This window comes from Vulpes vulpes, chromosome 12 (genome assembly GCF_048418805.1).
Source record: "Vulpes vulpes isolate BD-2025 chromosome 12, VulVul3, whole genome shotgun sequence".
In the NCBI taxonomy this organism is placed as follows: Eukaryota; Metazoa; Chordata; class Mammalia; order Carnivora; family Canidae; genus Vulpes; species Vulpes vulpes.
In genome coordinates this window covers 178,624,818-178,642,897 of record NC_132791.1, presented here as the reverse complement: position 1 = coordinate 178,642,897, position 18,080 = coordinate 178,624,818, and positions in this window count along the sequence as shown.

Sequence of the window (18,080 nt, the reverse complement as noted above, 5' to 3'; positions counted from 1 at the left end):
AATGTTGGAGATCCCTCCCGCCCCAAAACTTGGGTGGGCAGGGAACTGAGGGGAAATGCAGGCACCAGGGGATGTGAGCCGGGGGTGGGGGGGTGGCCCTGTCTTCTCTGTTTCCCTGGGACTTTCTTACTGGCTTCTTCATTTCTGAAATCAGCCCCTCCTCACACTTAGCTCAGCTACAATGCCTGCCACGAGCCCCTCCCTTGATTCTTTAGTCCTCCCCTCTGTTTCCATTCCAGCCCTCGGGTCACCAGAGATTGTATTTGAGACACCCAGCAAGTTATCACCTCTGGGGAGACGGACAGGTTTACTGTCTCAGATTCTGCACCCATCCCAGTGCCTCTTAGAGAAATGAAGAGCCATTCTCTCTAGGTGTTCCTTGAGGCCCTGATTTCAGGGACGCAGTGAGTGGGAAAACTGCTTTGTGTGTACTGGGCCCCAGATAGGGGGTCCTGAGGATTCCACAGGGGGGCACCAGTAGGGAAGGGAGAACCACCCCCACCTGGCCCCCAGGGAGGGCCAAGGTCATGAAGTCCACCAGCAAGCAAAGTGAAGCTGCCCAGGGTCTCAGGAAGGAATACCTGCAGTTTTGCTACCCTTCCTCCAGGGGGCAGCCTTGCATCACCTCTAACACCTACATGCTTTGCGGGGATGCCAGGAGCCTTGCCTTTGAGACCTGGACTCTGGTCTTTGCTTGGACTTTCACTGGCTTTGTGATCTGAAGAAAGTCTCTTCACTTTCTGGGTTTGTTTCTCCTCTGTGAAGCAACTAGGTGAATCCCTTGCAGCTTATTTTAGGATACCAGCGTCCCCTAAGTTCCCTGGACTGTGGCCATGCAACCTAGGGGCCTGGGGACGAGTCCTCTGCCTTGCACTTCTCATAATGCCCTTAGAAGACCAGGTTTTGGAGACAACCGTGTGCGGCTGCTGGAGTGAGGTGCCTCTGTTCATCTCCGGGTCTGCTGTGGTTGGTTGTTTTAACCCCTCTATTCTCATAAAATGGCGATCATACCTGTGTCTGCCTCCCTGGGCTGCTGAAGATTGAAGGGAGATACTATTCTAGAGGTGCAGCATTCGCCTAGCATGGAGAGGCAGCTGCGGTGACTGTTGCTTGTCACTGATCCTTTGAAGCAGTGTGAGCTGGAGAGCCTTCTCTGGCTTTGCTGAGCTCCCCTACTCACTACCTGGTATGGAGAGTCCAGCTGTTCTCAAGGGCACCCTGTAGGGAGTAGGAGCAGCCCCCAGAGCTGCCGCAGCCCAGCCCGGTCAGTTACATTCCCTTGGCTTCCAAACCGACTACACATCAAAGTAACTGGGGAATGGTTGCTCTTCACCCACAAAATAAGTACTGATTTACAGCGTTAAATTCATCATATATTTCTGAGTTACTTATACAGCTGGTAGGAGCTGAACTAAGATCATTCTATAGAAGGCAGTGGTCTTTGTAGCAGTCAGACAGTGTTTGAAAACCTCAAACCTGGGCAGCCTGGGTGGCTTAGCGGTTTGGTGCCTGCTTTCAGCCCAGGGTGTGATCCTGGAGACCCGGGATCAAGTCCCACATCAGGCTCCCTGTGTGGAGCCTGCTTCTCCCTCTGCCTGTGTGTCTGCCTCTCTCTCTCTCTCTCTTTCTGTGTCTCATGAATCAATAAATAAAATCTTAAAAAAAAAAAAAAGAAAGAAAACCCCAAATCTCAGATTGTTGTCTGCATGCACCCTCTTGGGCAAAAGGAAGTTCTTATTTGGGGAAAGCACAGATGGTATCTTCACAGTAGGTCTCAGGGAACTGGATGTGGAATCATGGGCTGGGGGGTGGGGTAGCACGGGAGGTGCTCCTGGGTGAGGCTGTGGTGGAGCATCCTGATGGAGCCTGCATCTTTGTTTTGGTGTGACCATGGACATCATAGAGATGACAGGTGGTCTGTGACATCCAGCTCTTTAGAGGAGAAGGATTTCTTTATCTGTGGATGGGACCCCCAGCTGGGCCCGCTAGGAAGCATACCATGCACTTGAGACTCCAGATGACTCCTAGGAACTGGTTTTTGGGCTTCCAGTCCAAGTGAAACATCTTCAGCAGGAAGAGTAAGACCCCACAGGGTCTTATTATTATTAGCTTATTATTGGTGCTGGGAGCCAGATTTTGCCTGTGTTGATAGTTGGGCCAGAGGAACTCTCTGGGCATTGAAGGTGTCTTTTAGGAAGTTTCTGGTGACTTCTTACTTCTTGGAGTTGTTTAGAGGGACGTGGTTTATTGATAGAAAGGTTCATATGAAAAGTAAGCCTGGCAGTGTATCTAGGGAAACATTGAAAAGGGGAGAAGGTCTTTTAGTGTTCGTTCACCAGACATTAAAACAAACCATAAAGTCTCTGTAATTACAACATGTGGCCGTGGCACATGAATAGACAGACCAGTGGGATAGAAAGTGCAGAAATGAACCTAAATACAGATGGAAATTTAGTGTATGATAAAGGTGGCATCTTGAATCTCAGAGGCAGTGATAGACTTCTTAATAAACGATGCTGGGAAGCTGGGCAGTCATTTCAAAAGATAAACTTAAATTCATAGCTCACATATAGAAGAATATACTCAAACGGATCATGAATTTACATGTAAAAAATGAAACCCTGTAAGTACTAGTGAGGGGAAAAGAAGCATGGGTAAGTTCCCCTTGAGCTCAGTGTAAGGAAGGGATTTCAAACTGACTCTGAATCCAGAGTTGAGTGAAGGAATCATTGGTAAGCTGGACATGGCAAAAAACACCATAAAGTCAAAAGATAACTAAAAAATTGAGGGAAAATATTCGCAGCCCCCAGTACTTGGGCTTTGCTACAAAGATGGAATGCTTAAAATCCTGACACTCTTGAGAATTGAGGGACAGAGGATAAAATCTCCAAAAGAAACATGAGAAAAGATGTAAGCAGACAATTTGCACACACGCCCAGTGACCCAATGACGATGGTCCTCAAACATGGTAATGAGTTCAGGCACACTCATCACATGGGGATATGGAAACTCAAACAGCTGAGTGCCGGATGGTACCCTGGATTGGCTCCTACAACATGTAAGGGACATTAATGAGCAACTGGTAAAACCTGGGTGCAGTCTGTGGCTGAGTTAACATCTCCATGTTCATTTCCTGGTTTTGATCCTTGTGTTAACTGTTACGTAAGTGTTAACATCTGGAGAAGCTGGGGGGAGGGTCTGTGGGAGCTTTAATTACTTGGAAAGTTTTGAACATTAAAAACGAGGTTCTGCTTCGGCGAATCTTAGAAATGGGGCTCAGGTTGTATTTTTAACACACTCTCTGGGTGTTTCTGGTATTGAGGTGCAAAATCCCTTGGATCAGGTGAACTTTGTCCTTGAAATGTTGAAGGACTCATCAACACTCAAACAGAATAAACAAATGGATCAAAAAAAACATGGCAGGTGTGATGGCTGCGTGACGAGGAGCGTAGACCTGGGCTGTGGGTGTGAGCAATTTCTCTGTCAGGAAATACATACGATATTTTTAAAATGTTAATTAAATAAAATGCTCCCTTATGAATGAGACACTTTCTGCTTTAACTAAACACCCAAATTCACTTACTCAAAAATACATTAAAGGTTTTGTGTGCCAGGCTGATCAGTCTTATAGGGATGAAAAATGGAAGAAAAGCCAGTTCCTTGTCCCCAAGGAGTTTCTGGTTCACTGGGTGAGATGGACGCTGGAAGTTCATGCTAACAGGGGCCAGGGTGTGGTCAAGACTCAAGGGGGCTTGGATTTGACCTGAGTGAACCTTCTGGGGCCTGTGGTGTACCGTTGGTCAGTTAGAATGTGGGGAAAGGGAACAATCCGAGAAGCAGTTGAGGGGCAGGTGGTTCCAAGCAGAGAGGACAGTTGGAGGAACGGGAAGGCTGCTGGAAAGGGATGGGTCGAGGGGACAGCTTCCAGTCTCGGAGGACCAGATGAAAGGTGGTTGCTGTGAACCAGAGTAGGGGAGCCGGGAGGGTCACCGGTTTGATGTAGGTCCTGCATTTACTGTGCGTGGGTCTGTGAGCCGGCCTGCCCCTTGAGGACAGGTTGCTGCCCTCCAGGCCCCCACATCAGAGGCAGGAAGATGGGCCTGGTCACGCTGAACGAGACTTCGGGGTAGAATGGACCCTGTGCCCTGGTGGAGGAGCCCTGAGGCTGAGGCTGGACGAAAGGGTCGGGTGCTTGGAGCTGGTCAGGTTTCAGGGGAAGACAGACCTCCATGTGCGTATATTCCACTGGCCTTTGGAAATGTGGGTCCGTTGATCAAAGGAAAAGATGGGAGGCTCAAAATGAAGTGAGATTGGCCCCCACAGCTGCCAGGGAGAGGTTATGGAGGGAGAAGGTGTGGCTCGAGGGTCCTGGATGGGGCCGTGGGCACGTGTGATTAGGAGCGGGGTGTCTGATCCAGTAATCCCGTTCAGTCCCCTACTGTGCACGTGGGGGCTCTGTCCTTAAGTTTTCTTGCCTTTAAATTGGGAAGGAACAGTATCTTCAAAGCACCGTGGTGGGATTAAATGACCAGCGTATGTAAAGAGCTTTCAGATATGTGCAGTACTCAGGAATGCCACTATTAGAGGGCAAGAAGAGATTGAGGGAGCGAGACCAGGGGCTGGTGCAAAGCCATGAAGCCCGGGGGAGAGCGGCTTTTAAGAAATAGAACAGTCTCATGATAGCAAGTGGTCACTGGACGCCAGGTATGGAATATGGAAGTGTCCTTAGTGTCGCCTTTGGAGGTTTTTATTTATTTATTATCATCCCCACTTTATGCTGAAACAAGCTTAAGGTACAAGAGTATAACTTCTTCTGATCTGGACCTTGAGTATTAAATGGCCCTTGGGTTAAAGGCAGGCCTCCCATGGAGATGGTCATTTGCAGGATGCCTTCAAGGGCCAAGGCTCTGCTAAATGCAGGTGACCTTAAGCTGTTCCCACCCTCCTGGGCTGCAGTGCAGGTTTATCGTAGCCTCTGCAGAGAGACTGGCCACCCTTTGTCTTGGGAATCTCTATAAGCACACTTTTTATTATGTGTCTTTCTTGCTTCCAGTTGCCTCCTGGGAAATATTCCCTGTGGCCGTCCAGGCGATTCATCCTGAGGCTTCCTGCTCCAAGTCATTGCTCCTAACTCCATTGCCTCTCCACATGCAAATCCCACCACTACCACCACCATTACCCATAGGGATCATATCTCTTCCTCCCCACTTCCTCCTGCCTTAAAATGGCCCCGAGTGAGCTTGATCCTTCCTCTGAACTTGCAGAGAAACTTCTTCCCTCAGCATGACTCTTTTATATGTTTCTTGCTTCCCTGGGATGATTTCTCTTTCTTAAAGGCAAAGGATGGTTTAGACTTTGCTGAATCCCCTGTGTAAGAAATATCTCTCACGTAATGAATTCTCAAGTGTCCAGATTGTGGACAAGCTTGTACAGGATTCAGGAAACCAAGTGTTCATCAGCAGGGCTGAGGTAAGAGGGCTGGGAGAGTCACAGGGATCCCCCCAGACATGGACCTAGCTAGACAGGCCAGTCAGGAGAGGTGGGTAGATTCTTGAGGTGACAGCCACTGTGATCCATGGTGAGTTAGGAGGGAGGGCAGGAAGGAGGAAGAGGAAGCAGTTGGGACAAGGGACAAGTGAGAAGGGGCATTGGCTGTGTCTGTTCCTGCCTCCAGAAATGGCCTTTCCATGTTCTGTCTACCTTTCTCTCCTCTTCAGAGCTCTAGATGTCTTGTCCCTACTAGAGTCCCTCTGGGTACTTGGTCCCCCATTCCACTGCACTCAACCCATCAAATCTTTGCTTCACCGTTTCTTTGGTTATCTGCCTCACTTAAGAAACTCCACAAAGACTGGAACCGTGGCTCATCATGTCTGATCCTTAAAGTACCAGACCTGATTGGCTGGGCTGTAGAAAAAACACCACACTATGTGGTGCAGCAAGGGAGAGAAAGGAAATGATGGTGGGCATGAGTTTCCCATTAACAGGGACCCCAGGAGTATTCCCGTAGGATTGTCTAGAGCGAAAGGAGGAACTCTCCAGGAGGGGTGTACCCTGAACCTTACCTTCAGCTTTCTCAGGCAGGGAATCCCAAGAAATCTGAGAGGCAGACCTGAAGTTTGGGTTGCTTAGGAGTTAGACAGCAGGAGGTGCTCTGGCCCCACCTGGATCCCTACCTCTGGTGCCCTGGTCCTCTCCCTCTTGACCAGAAATGCTGACCCAGGGGCAGGATGCCCACAAGTGAAATTGCAGCAGCTCTGAACCTAGGGCAGTTGGCTGGCTCCTCTTCTCAGGGCCGAGTCAGGGAGAGGAGACCCTCATCTTCACAGCCTATTCTCTGGGATGAAAAGAGGGTTCTGATGATGCCACCAGCTCACAAATACTCTAAAGCCTGGAGCCCTTGCAGCTCTAGTCCCTACCCTGACACTGTGATCTTGACACATTCACTTCCCTTATGGGCTGCTTTGTTCTCCATCAAATGGCAGAGTTCATACTCTCCAGCCTGTTCTAGAATGCAGAGCACCCCCCCAAATCATCCTGAGCTGTGGTGCTGCTGTGTGGACCATCATGCTTTGTGGCATCGAACATTGCCCTGAGGGAATCAGTGTCCAGAACATTTCACCTCCTCCTACTGTGGGGACTGGGCCTACACTGGGCATTCCACACCCCCCCACCCCCAATCCTCCCCAAAGCCACCCAGGCACAATTAGGAGGAGAGAGGCCAGTTAAGGAATAGAGTAGAGGCCCCTTAAAAGAGGAGCTCCAAGGGCACCTGGGTGGCTAAGCGGTTTAGCGCCTGCCTTTGGCTCAGGTCATGATCCGAGGTCCTAGGATTGAGTCCCACATTGGGCTTCCCACAGGGAGTCTGCTTCTCCCTCTGCCTGTCTCTGCTTCTCTCTGTGTCTCTCATGAATAAATATTTAAAATCTTTAAAAAAAAAAAAAAAGGAGCTCCAGTCGGGTCCAGATGCAGTACTGCACATATGGCAAATGGGTAACGCCTGCCAAACTGGGTTGGCTATTGTTTTCTGAAACAAAACATTTTCTATTTGAATACACATATTTGCAAACTGTAAGAAAAATGTGCCTGTGAAGACCGTTTGCTCCAATGCAATCTCCTGCTTGTCACAGGGGCCACGCTGGGTGGCTTTCAACAGGAAGCCGGTGGTGAGACTGAAGAGTCAATGGCAGGAAAAGAGGACAGAGGATGAGTCCTGGGGCACAGATGTCTGACCTGGGCATCGGTCTGAGCTGGAGGAGGAGTCAGCCCGGTCCCTGCACCGCAGCCCGCCAGCGCCCAGAGCCACCTCTTGCTATGGAACAAAAGCAAAGAGACTTGGGGAACCAAGGAGAGGTTTCCTGGAGGAAGACTGAGGACTCCTCAGGGATTCACCAGTACTGATTATTTTCCAGATACTGGCTGGCTGCAGGCCTCTGGGGAGCACAGAGAGGGGCCTGGCAGGATCTGGGCGGGCAGCTTGGGTGACCGCAGATGCAGGGGAGATGTGCCTTGGAGCTGACTTGCCAGCTTCGTGAATCGGCTGCCCTGGGCAGGGCAGTGGGTCGCGTTCACAGGTGAGCGCGGTGGGAGATGGGAAGGAGCTGACACAGACCGCGGCCTCCTGGCTTGCCCGGTGCCAGCGCGCCACCTGCCCGGTCCCAGCGCGCCACCTGCCCGGTCCCGCAGCTCAGGAGAGGCGGGAGAGGCGTTGCAGGGTCCCTCTCCCTGCAAGCATGGTGGCCCCAGGAGGGCGCAGCCTCCGCTCTACTCCAGTGGTCCGCGTCTACGCCAGAGCCTCGGGCGCCGCTGGCCCTGCCGAGGGTGGTGTGGCAGGGTTGGCCAGGTGTCTTTGATGACTTGTCTCCAGGTGAGCTGAAGGCAGCCCAGGAGCGCGAACCCCAGGGGAAGCCAGACTGGAGTCGGAGTGCCCTGCCTTGCCAGGATCCTGAACGTGGAGCGCTCTGGCCATGCCTGCGGCTCTGTCACTTGCTGGCTGTGTCACCTTGGAAAAGTTATCTAACCTTCTCTGTCCCCCAGTATCATTCTCTGTCACCTGGTGATTGCAACAGTCCTGACCTGATTACGGGGCTATGAGGTCTAAATGGGGTAATATGGGCCACAGGTTCTTATGATCAGGCTTTCTCTCTTTTACTTAGAAGGATGGAAAAAAAATGGAAGAGTTCTTGACCTCAGTATCTTTGGGTGCTTGATATTGCAGGGGAGGGTGTCAGGGGTTGAATGGCATCAGGGACTGGTGAACTACCCCCTCCAAGACCGCAGAGCCTTGTGTCTGTGTCTGTGCATAAGTCCCTTTTCTCCCCAAGCACAGAATTTACATCTAAGATGGGGGGGGGGTGCGAGGTGGTGGTGGGGGTCCGGACTCCAGAGTGGATATCTTGGGGGATTCAAGTGTCTTTATTCCAGACTACCATTTCCCAGCTTCAGCACTATTGACATTTGGGGCCGGATAACTCTTTGTCTTGGGGTAGGGGTGGGGGGTTGTCCTGTGTATTGTAGGATGGTTAGCATCTGTAGTTCTTGCCCATGAGATGCTAGTTATGATGATCAAAAATGTCTCCAAGTGTTGCTAAATGTCCTCAGGGAGGGGGGAGCGGGGGACAGATCGTCTGGCAGGGAGCTCCTGCTTTGTACAGTTCTCTATGCAGCGAGCCCTCCGCGAGTGGCCATTATGCGCTGTACTGAAATTTATAGCAAAAGTTAATTTTCTGAGCCTCGGCGTGTCCGCCAACTTCTGTGCACAGTCGGAGGGTCCAGTGAAAACCTGGCAAAGGATTTTTCAAAGTTGACGGGCCACAGTCTTTCCGAACCCCAGCCCCGTTTGATATAAACGACTGGTTCCTTAACCTGGCTGGGCAGCTGGATCAATTGAAACTTGGTTTTTATTGTATTTCTTTTTTCCACTCAGACTTACAGGGATTTTAGAGCAGTAAATGCAACATAATCACTCAGTCCTTTACTAGTAAGACCTGAGCTACAATTAAAATTAAATAGTTAATTCTGTGGAGAACAAGATCTTGAAGTAATCTTTTGTGGTAAATACATTTTCTGTTTGTTTGTTTGTTTTTAAACCACAGACCGCAAGTTGGTAGTTCCTCATTCAGGGGAAAAGCCAGAGAAGGGTTTTAAGGAGAAGGACCCAGTGTGGAAGAAGAATCTGAAGCATTTGAAGTCCCCACTATTTAGGAAGTGGTCTGAGAGGACCCGACACTGGGTGCCCTTGTGCTGGGGCGTCCTGGATATGATGAGGGTCTTTGACTCCCTGCCTTTTAAATGATTAATCCTCCTCCATAGATGTATAACATTCTGCTCTCCTCTGGCTTGACTCCTTGTATATATGCTCAAATATGTCCCCAGGAATTCCTGTGTCACTGCCCAGGAGTGAAGAATGTTCCTCCAGACTTTGGAAGATTTTTCTCTGCATGCTCATGGAGCTTGCTTTTGGGCAGTCCTTCCGTTGTGGGTTTGCCAACATTTTGGCTCCCCCATCTTTGGGACCGTGAGGGCTAATGGCAGGCAGCAGAAGCAAGCTTTGGAAATGCTGTGGGTGCAGCAACAAGCACCCCTGGGTGATGGATTGCCTTTAAACCAGGGGGCTGGGGTTTGCCTGGAGCTTCTCCTCCGCCTGGTGGGATCTGGGGGTCTTGTCAGTAGCTCCAGGTATAAGAATCAATGTGGTGTCCAGTGCTTGGAGGTGTGTGTCAGAAGCATTTAGTGTGGTCCTTTGAGTCCCTTTGTATTCGTTGACCTGGACTGTCGTCTGCACAGCTGGTCCTGTGGACACAATGATAAGGATTCCAACGAGCTTCTTGTGACACAACGGCTGTGCTATGACAGATGTGACCCACACCAAGACATCTAGGGTTGAGTAAGGTGTGTGCACCCCAGCAACGATGCTGGCTGCTCTAAAGGCACCGAGCTGGCTCTCTGCAGAGGGAGTGTGGTTATTATCCCTGGGTTTTTCAAGAACACTCTCAGATGCTGTACCGTATGGACCAAGTTGATGTTGCAAGTTATCATAGACTTGTGGCATTGGAGGTTCTGTTCCCCAGTTGGGCATGGCAGCCATGGGGTGGGGTATCAAGTTTGCAGTTCCTTGGAAATGGGCAAGTCTCTTCAAGTGAGGCAGACTGCATCAGGGGTAGTGGTACAAATTGCCCTAACAGCACGGAGTCCTCTCATTTGCTATGTAGACGGTGAGCTGATGCTAGAGTGTGTCCAGTCTCCACAGGTGGGCCCTGCAATCTCATCAGTCTCATTTAGAAGATCCAGGGAGGATTGTGGTGGTGGTGATGACTGGGTTGGCCCTGAATTGGCCATCTTTGTGGGCACCGTGTGAGGTCCCCTTTGATACTGTGACACAGTGGTTCTCCTGCCCTTAACCTGCAGAAGTGAGGGGTTTCAGCAGAGCATAGATACGAACGAGATCAGGAGCTGAGACCTCAGACAAGCCTGGGACAAGGTGTGGCGGCTTCTTCAGCAGACATGGACCCTAGTGGAGGCTAAGCCCCTCCAGTGAATGATGAGGATCTTATAGTTAGGCTCGTTGATGCTGAGAAGCAACAGTTTGAGCAAAACAGTTTGACCACTTTATAATAGTGGTCAGACAGTTTTTTTAAATCCACCAAACCTCAGATTGTTGTCTTCATGTACCGTCTTGGGCAAAGGGAAGTACTTATTTGGGGAAGGTAGAGATTGTGTTTTCTCAGTAGGTCTAAGGAGAACCAACCATGGGTGGAAGGACAGGAAGTCCTGGGTGAGGCGGTGATCTCCTCAGGGGGCTGGGCACCTTCCTCTTAGAAATCAAGAAAATTCTGGAAAGGACATCTAACTTTTCAGGAGAGAAGGAGTTCTTGCATCTGGGACCCTAACTGGACCCACTGGGAGGCATGCCAGGCACTTGAGGCCTCAGAGGACCCCTAGGAATTGGTGTTGGGACTTCCAGGCCAGACTGGACGGGCTCCTTTGGCAAGAAGAGAAAGACCCTGTGGGTGGGCTTATTATTGGTGCCGGGAGCCAGATCCCACCTGTGTTGGTGGCCGGGCCAGAGGAGCCCTCTGATCGCCAAGGGCCCTCTCCTGGAAGTTTCTGGTGGCTGCTTACTTCTTGGAGCTGTTTTGAAAGGACACGCTATTGAAGCTCTCTCTCTTTCTATGTGTGCTTGTCCTAAAACCAATCTCAAATTGGCACGTACCCCCGGGGGAGGGGGCAAGAGCTCTTCTAACATCCTGTACATGAATGAGAATTCATGGCTTTCCTGTTTAAAGTACAACTGTAAATTTTATAGGATCTTTCTTGTATTTTGTGTTTTTTTTTTTTTTAACTTTTTCTCCAGGGCTTGGATTTTCTGCGAGTTCATTTTCACGTCCTCAGGCAGCTTCTGCTCTTTTTCCTTCCTGATCGGCTGTCTGTGCATGGACGTGACTTGTTGCCTGTGGTCCTCATTCGGTCCTGTGTGGTGTTGCCTTCGTGTTCCAGGGGAGCGCTGCACCTGCCGCCTCCATTGCTTGGCGTCCTCTTCCAGTTCCCCCCCATGCTGGACACCTCATCGCATAGTGGGCCTCGGAAGGCCACATCTTTTTTCAAACCACTCTTTCTTCCCGACTCTGTATTGCCGAGCCATGGCCCGCTGCCAGTGGCCCTCCAAAGCCTTGTGTGATGTTCTTCTCGAGTTTTGGGTAGCGGGTGGCCGGACACCTTCCTTGTCCTTCCTGCTACGGTGCAGCGATAGCTCCCCCTCTCCTCGTGGAGGAGACAGAGGCCGACACTTTGAAGCCTTCATGGCGACGGTATTTTGTCCTGGGATCACTGTGATCAAACTCTATCACATGACCGTGGATCATCGCGCTTCACGTTTTCTTGTGCTGGGATTGAACTGCTTTCTGACTCGCGGTGCATCGGTGCTGGGGTTTGGGGTGTGAGCTGTGGGCCCCGCCCCGCCGCCGCCTCCTCGGTGGAGGGCTCCTGTGCCCCTGTTAACTCTCCAGAACTTTTGAACCCTTTTGGGGTTCGATTTTCTTCTGCCTCTGGCTCTTCAGCTCCTTACCGTTTAATCCAGCTGTGGCTTCAGCCGCTTACTCTTTGATGAAATACCCTGTCTTCTGAGGAGTGTCTCCTGACTTCAGTGGTTCTCATGACCCGGGGCGGGGGGGGGGGGGGTCGCTGAGAACAGTGACCCTGGAAAGTGACTCGTGAGCAGCAGCCCTCTCCGCAGGACTTACAGAGGCCGCCTGTGGAGGGGGACAGAGGCTCTGCTCTAAGCTGGGACTCTAGGGACAGCTGGCACCCCTTCAGCCTCTCCTTCCTGTGTGCCGACAGTCACCCCTGGGGATGCGACGCCCTGTCCCCACACCGCCCCATAGCCGAGGTGTGCTGCTTTGGCTTTTGTGATTTAGAGCATGGTTTTGTCGTGGGGAAGAAGAACTCTTTAAGACTTTACTGTGGTTTTTAAAATGACCATTCGGGACACTAGCTTTTGCTTTAAGCCTCTAAGTTCTGTTAGCAATTTCTGCTTTCGAAGATTTTAGCGATCCCTTTGAAGGGGGAGTTGGTGAGACTCTGGGTCCTGTTTGGAGCTGTTAGTAGTGAGAACCCATCCCCTGCTTGTGGAAAGACAAGCTGGCCGGGACTGGGTGTTGCAGGCCGGCCTGTCCCGTTCTGCCCTGGGCTGGTGGTTTAGCAGCTCATTTGTCTCTCCAGGTCCCAGAGGGGGCAGGTAGTGGTCAAACAATGACAGACTTCATAACTGAGCTGAGTGACAGTGGAATGTGCTGCTTTGGCAAGTGGCAAGTTCTCTCCTGGTCGGGGTCCTGGTTAAGCAGAAACCAGCCCCTCATCTGATACTGATCATTGATGTTTTTCTTGTTGGTTTAACACGATGGAGCATGTACCCTAACCCCCTCCCCCCACACCAAATGGGCACTATCGTGCTCTAACTCATGCATCTTAAAAATATCCACTTAACAGGATGACAGATGCTTCCTGCATGTGCTTCCCACCCGGCCAGCACTCCCACCCTCATCCCTGCAACTGAACAAAACCCTTTGGTCACCAATGCAGGCAGTCTGAACATAATGAAGATGCTTGCGTTGCCTCTGAGCTTCCCTATCCTGGTTGCTGCTGCTCCTCACACTATGGATGCTCCCCTGCTCCTTGCCATGCCTGGCTTTGCTGGAGAAAATCCTCCAGGTCTGGCATTCCTGGAAGGAGATGGTGCTGGGAGCCTATGAGAGGGTCTGTGTGTGGCGTCCGCTCTGTCCCAGGCAGCTGCAGCTGGGTGGGGAAGCCCCTGGGTACTTTATTCTCTTGAGTGGGGGGCGTGGGGACCCCCGTGCACAGGATGAGTGTTAAGTTCACTCTTCAGTTCCTGGCGTCATTATCAACGGTGTATGTGAGGTCCCTCTCTTGGTGTTGTAATCCCTTTCGATGAGATTTCCCATGGCCATTCCTCCTCCTCCCACAGACACAATCATTCTGGAACGCTTGATGGGTGTCTTTTTTTTTTAATGCTCTAACAAAACATCATTGCTTTCTTGTGTATAGGCACTTTTAATTCACTTACATGGTATTATACTATTTCTTAATTCTGTTTTCTTTCTCAGCACTGTGTTTTAAGATGCAGTTTTCCCCTCTACATTCCTAAGGCCTATTGAGATTACCCAAAGAGCTTTTGTTTATGTGGGTTAAAACTATCGATACTTGGCACACTACAAATCGAAACAGACATTTACCAATACTTATTGATTCATTTGCAAATAGCAGTGGTGAACATATTGCAAGTCAAGGTGAATAATATTTTAGCATTATTATGAAAATAGTTTTGACCCTGCGGACCCTCTTTCCCCTGTAGTAAAGTGTCCATTTGTTCCAGAATGCAAAAAGGGCAGTAGGAACGATATAAAGTTTGGAAAGTGAGTTTTATGTATATTGCTTTATAAAACCTGTATCTGAAGAGAAGCTATGATATATATTGTATTTTAGCAGAGTTTCCTCAGGTTTAATGGGCTTGCCTCCTTGTGGAAGGCTCTTCTAGATAGCAGAGATTCTGTGTCTTCTTACCAGAAGACTTTCTGGTGTTTTTTGTTGAATTTGTCACGTCCTAGAAGACGTGACAAATTCACCACGCAGGGAGCCTGATGCGGGACTAGATCCCGGGATCACACCCTGAGCCAAAGGCAGACACTCAACCGCTGAGCCACCCAGGTGTCCCTATTTTACTTATTTTATAATCCATGCCTGCATAGGCTTTTTTTTTTTTTTAAGAAAATGAAGATGATATTCACCTATGGGTCAATGGTTTTTAGTATATTACTAGGTTGTGCAACCATCCCTACCTCTATCCAATTCTGCCTAATTCCAGATAGAATTAATTCCTAATTTATGAATTCCTAATTGTTGAGGCCCTAATTAATCCCCAGTTCCTAATTTCAAAATGACACCCTGTGCCCATGAGTGGTCACTCCCCCTTATGTAACCCCTGCCCCCATCCCCTGGCAACCATTACCTTCAGTCTCGAAGAATTTGCCTCTCATGGCCATTCAATACATGGAGTCTCACAAAATGTGGCCTTTTTTGGTCTGGCCTCTTTTACTTAGCATCACGTTTCTGAGGTTCACCCATTTGTAGCATGTGTCAGTACTTCATTGCATTTTATAGGCGACTAATAATCCCATTGTGTGGATATACTGTGTTTTGCTTACCCATCGTTGATGGACATTAGAATTGCTTCCACTCTTCGGCTATTATGAATAATGCTGTTGTGAACACTGCGTGCAAGTGTTTATGTGGATGGATGGCTTCTGAGATTCTCAGGTCTGTTTACTTTTATTTTTTATTTTTTTTTAAAATTTATTTATGATAGTCACAGAGAGAGAGAGGCAGAGACACAGGCAGAGGGAGAAGCAGGCTCCATGCACCGGGAGCCCGACGTGGGATTCGATCCCAGGTCTCCAGGATCGCGCCCTGGGCCAAAGGCAGGCGCCAAACCGCTGCGCCACCCAGGGATCCCGGTCTGTTTACTTTTAAACGTTGGCACTTCATTATCTGAGTCACCAAGGGTGGTTTCTCAGGCACATCGATGTTAAACAAGTGTCCATGTCTCATCTGACAACCCTTGAGATTTCTGCCTTCCCAAATAATTTAATAGATAGAGGGGGAAAAAAAAAAACAAAAGGGAACTTTTTAGGATGTCTTTTATACCTACGGTGATCTTTGAAATGTCCCAGGGGAGCCCTAGAACATCACAAAGATTTGTTTTCTGCTTCTTATTACAAGAGAGCTGCTAGAAATAATTAGGTTTGATGTGTTATTGTTGTAAGATGTGCACAAGAGGAGTTGTCAGATCAGAGGACACATTCTGTCTTCCTGAAGTTAAGCTTATATGCTTGAAAGGTTAATGTAAGTATTTTAGAAAGTGTGTGTGTGTGTGTGTTGATTGGGAAGTCCCTGGAGATTTGTCAGTGCCCTCACTGCACCTATGTTTTTACAAACCTCAGGAGAAGCACTCATCTGAAGTCTTAGGAAATAGTTCTGTACTATCCCCAGATGGAGACCTTTCCTCTCCCCCATTCTGGCAATATTGGTGAGAGTCCTGGATGAACCACAGCTACTATGCAGGTTTTGTCATCTTACAGATGTTTTTGTTTAATGCTTCCCCAAAGCTCTGCTCTAAAGTTGCAGGCTGCAGTTTGTGTTTCAGTGACAAAGGACAGTGTTACAGCCTCATGAAAAACGACTGTACCAGGCACTTTGAACTATCCAGTCTTTAAAGAATATATTCTTGGGTGCAACGCTTCTGAGCAGACATCACTTGAGCAACTCTCAGACTGTCCCTGTGGGCCATGTCAGGATTTCCAGGACTCTTCATTCCAGAAGCAAGACAGCCTCATGAAAACAGAACGCTAATCCAAGATCCAGTGGAACAAGAACCAGTTACACACGACTGCATGAAATGATGTGGGGATTTTATTGTGGTGAATAGTTTATTAGTTTATTTGTGGTTTATTTGTTTAAACTACTGGCAGTGTTTTGTGGCTCTATTTTTGGTTTTATGGGGAAGCCTTTTTCTCTTCTTCGGCTCCCTGTAATCCACACAATTTAGTAGACTCTGCTTTTGGAAACGAATAAAGCATTTAAAAATGATGCTCAGTTTCTACTGGTGTGTAATGGTATCTCATTGTGGTTTTAATTTGCACTTTCCTAATGGCTAATGATGTAATCTTTTGTGTGTTTTTGTTTTTAAGTGGGCTTCATACCCAGCATGGAGCTTGAACTCATGACCCTGAGATCAAGACCTGAGCTGGGATCAAGAGCCGGACTCTTAACCGACTGAGCCACCTGGGTGCCCCCATGATGTCAGTCTTTTATGTGTGTGTTTGCCATTCATATACACTTTTCAGTGTCTTCCCTGCCTCTGCCAGGGGGTTAGTGTGTGCAGGTCATCCCCTGGGCCTCGGCAGACAAAGTTGTCCCCTTGAGGTATCTGCCAGGTTCGGAGGACTCACACCCTGGAAGGAGGAGGCAGTGGACACCTTCTCTGAAAGGTGAGTAGGACTTCCCAGATTGGGAACCCGCTGAGTCCCCGTGAGTCCTGAGGCAGCCACAGAACTCCCAGCTGGAAGTAGAGGAAGCCTTTGGCATTCTGACCCTAGCAACCACAGTAGATCAGATCCCACAGCTGTCATTTAGTGACACTCTGGTGCCAGGCAGTATGCTGAGTGTGTGTGCAACTAGAGTTAACCCGTACTCACAAAAACAGGGAGATACAATCTTACCAACATTTCATAATGGGATGGGAACACAGATACTAATGTGTAGGTGGCCTGTGTCTTTGCCTGGGTACTCGTTTCTTATTGCTGCTGTCACCAGTTATCACACACTTGTTTCCTTAGAGCAACACAGATGTATTATCTTACAGCGCTGGGGGTCTGAAGTCCAAAATGGGCTAACGTCAAGCCTTCGTGGGCTTCTGCAGGCTCTAAGGGATAATCTGTTGTCACTCTCTTCCTAGTTTCTGGATGCCTCCTGCTTCCATCCTGAAAGCCAGCAGTGCCTCTTACAGTGCCTCACTTTGACTTTTGCCTCCCTCTTTTCCATCTAAGGACCCTTGTGAATATTTCCAGCACTGGGGTGATCTTCCTAAAGTCAGCTGATTAGTGACCTTAATTCCCCTCTGCCAGTTAAGATAACATATTGGCTATGTCCTGACATCTTTGGGAGCTCATAATATTGGGGATTTTTGGGTCACTGGGTGGAGAAGCAGGAAGGAACGGTGCCCCCAGGTTTGTGGGTTGTGCAGGTGTGGGCAGGACCCGTAAAGGGCAAGTTTGGCACCCTTGGGGACATCCACTCTGGCTGGGGGAGCAGCTGGAACACATACTGGGTCACATGCTCATGGTGCCACTCGTGGTGGTGGTGGTGGTGGTGGTAGTGGAATTACTGCTGGGGAGGAGCTAAGGGGTGATAGGGTGCAGGGGGCTACAGTTTACGGGCTATAGTGAGGATGCGCCTCATAGAGGAGGTTCTTCATCTGAAAATGGAATCTATTACATAGAATGGCTGTGGCATTAAAATGACGTGATGTCAAAATGCATCCTGTAGTCAGTGAATGATAGCATTTAAAAATTCTAGGATCTCAGCTCTGTGGACCCGTGGGCCAGGCTGGCCCTCTGCCGTGGGGCATCTGGTGAGTGGTGAGGTAAATTACGTTTTGAAGAGAACAGGTCAAACTTGTGGTGGTCCAGAACTGGTGGAGGTGCCCTCTTCTTGGAGGACATCACCTGGTACCGCTGTTGTCACACCCAGTTGGTGTCCCTACTGGAGAGAGTGTGGACCCAATCTGTGGATCCCATCTGTGGGATCCGTACCTTAGTTCTGCCTCACGCTGGCCACGAGATGTGGGGCTCCTTCTTAACCTCTTCAATCTGGGGTTTCCTTGTCTGTACAGTGGAGGTGGTCACACCTCCCTGCAGGGAGTGGGAGAGACCTCTGGTCAACCGTTTAGCACAATACCTGGCCCTTAGCTTTCCGAGAGCTGATGGCTGCTGTCATAACCTCAGAGATGTGGA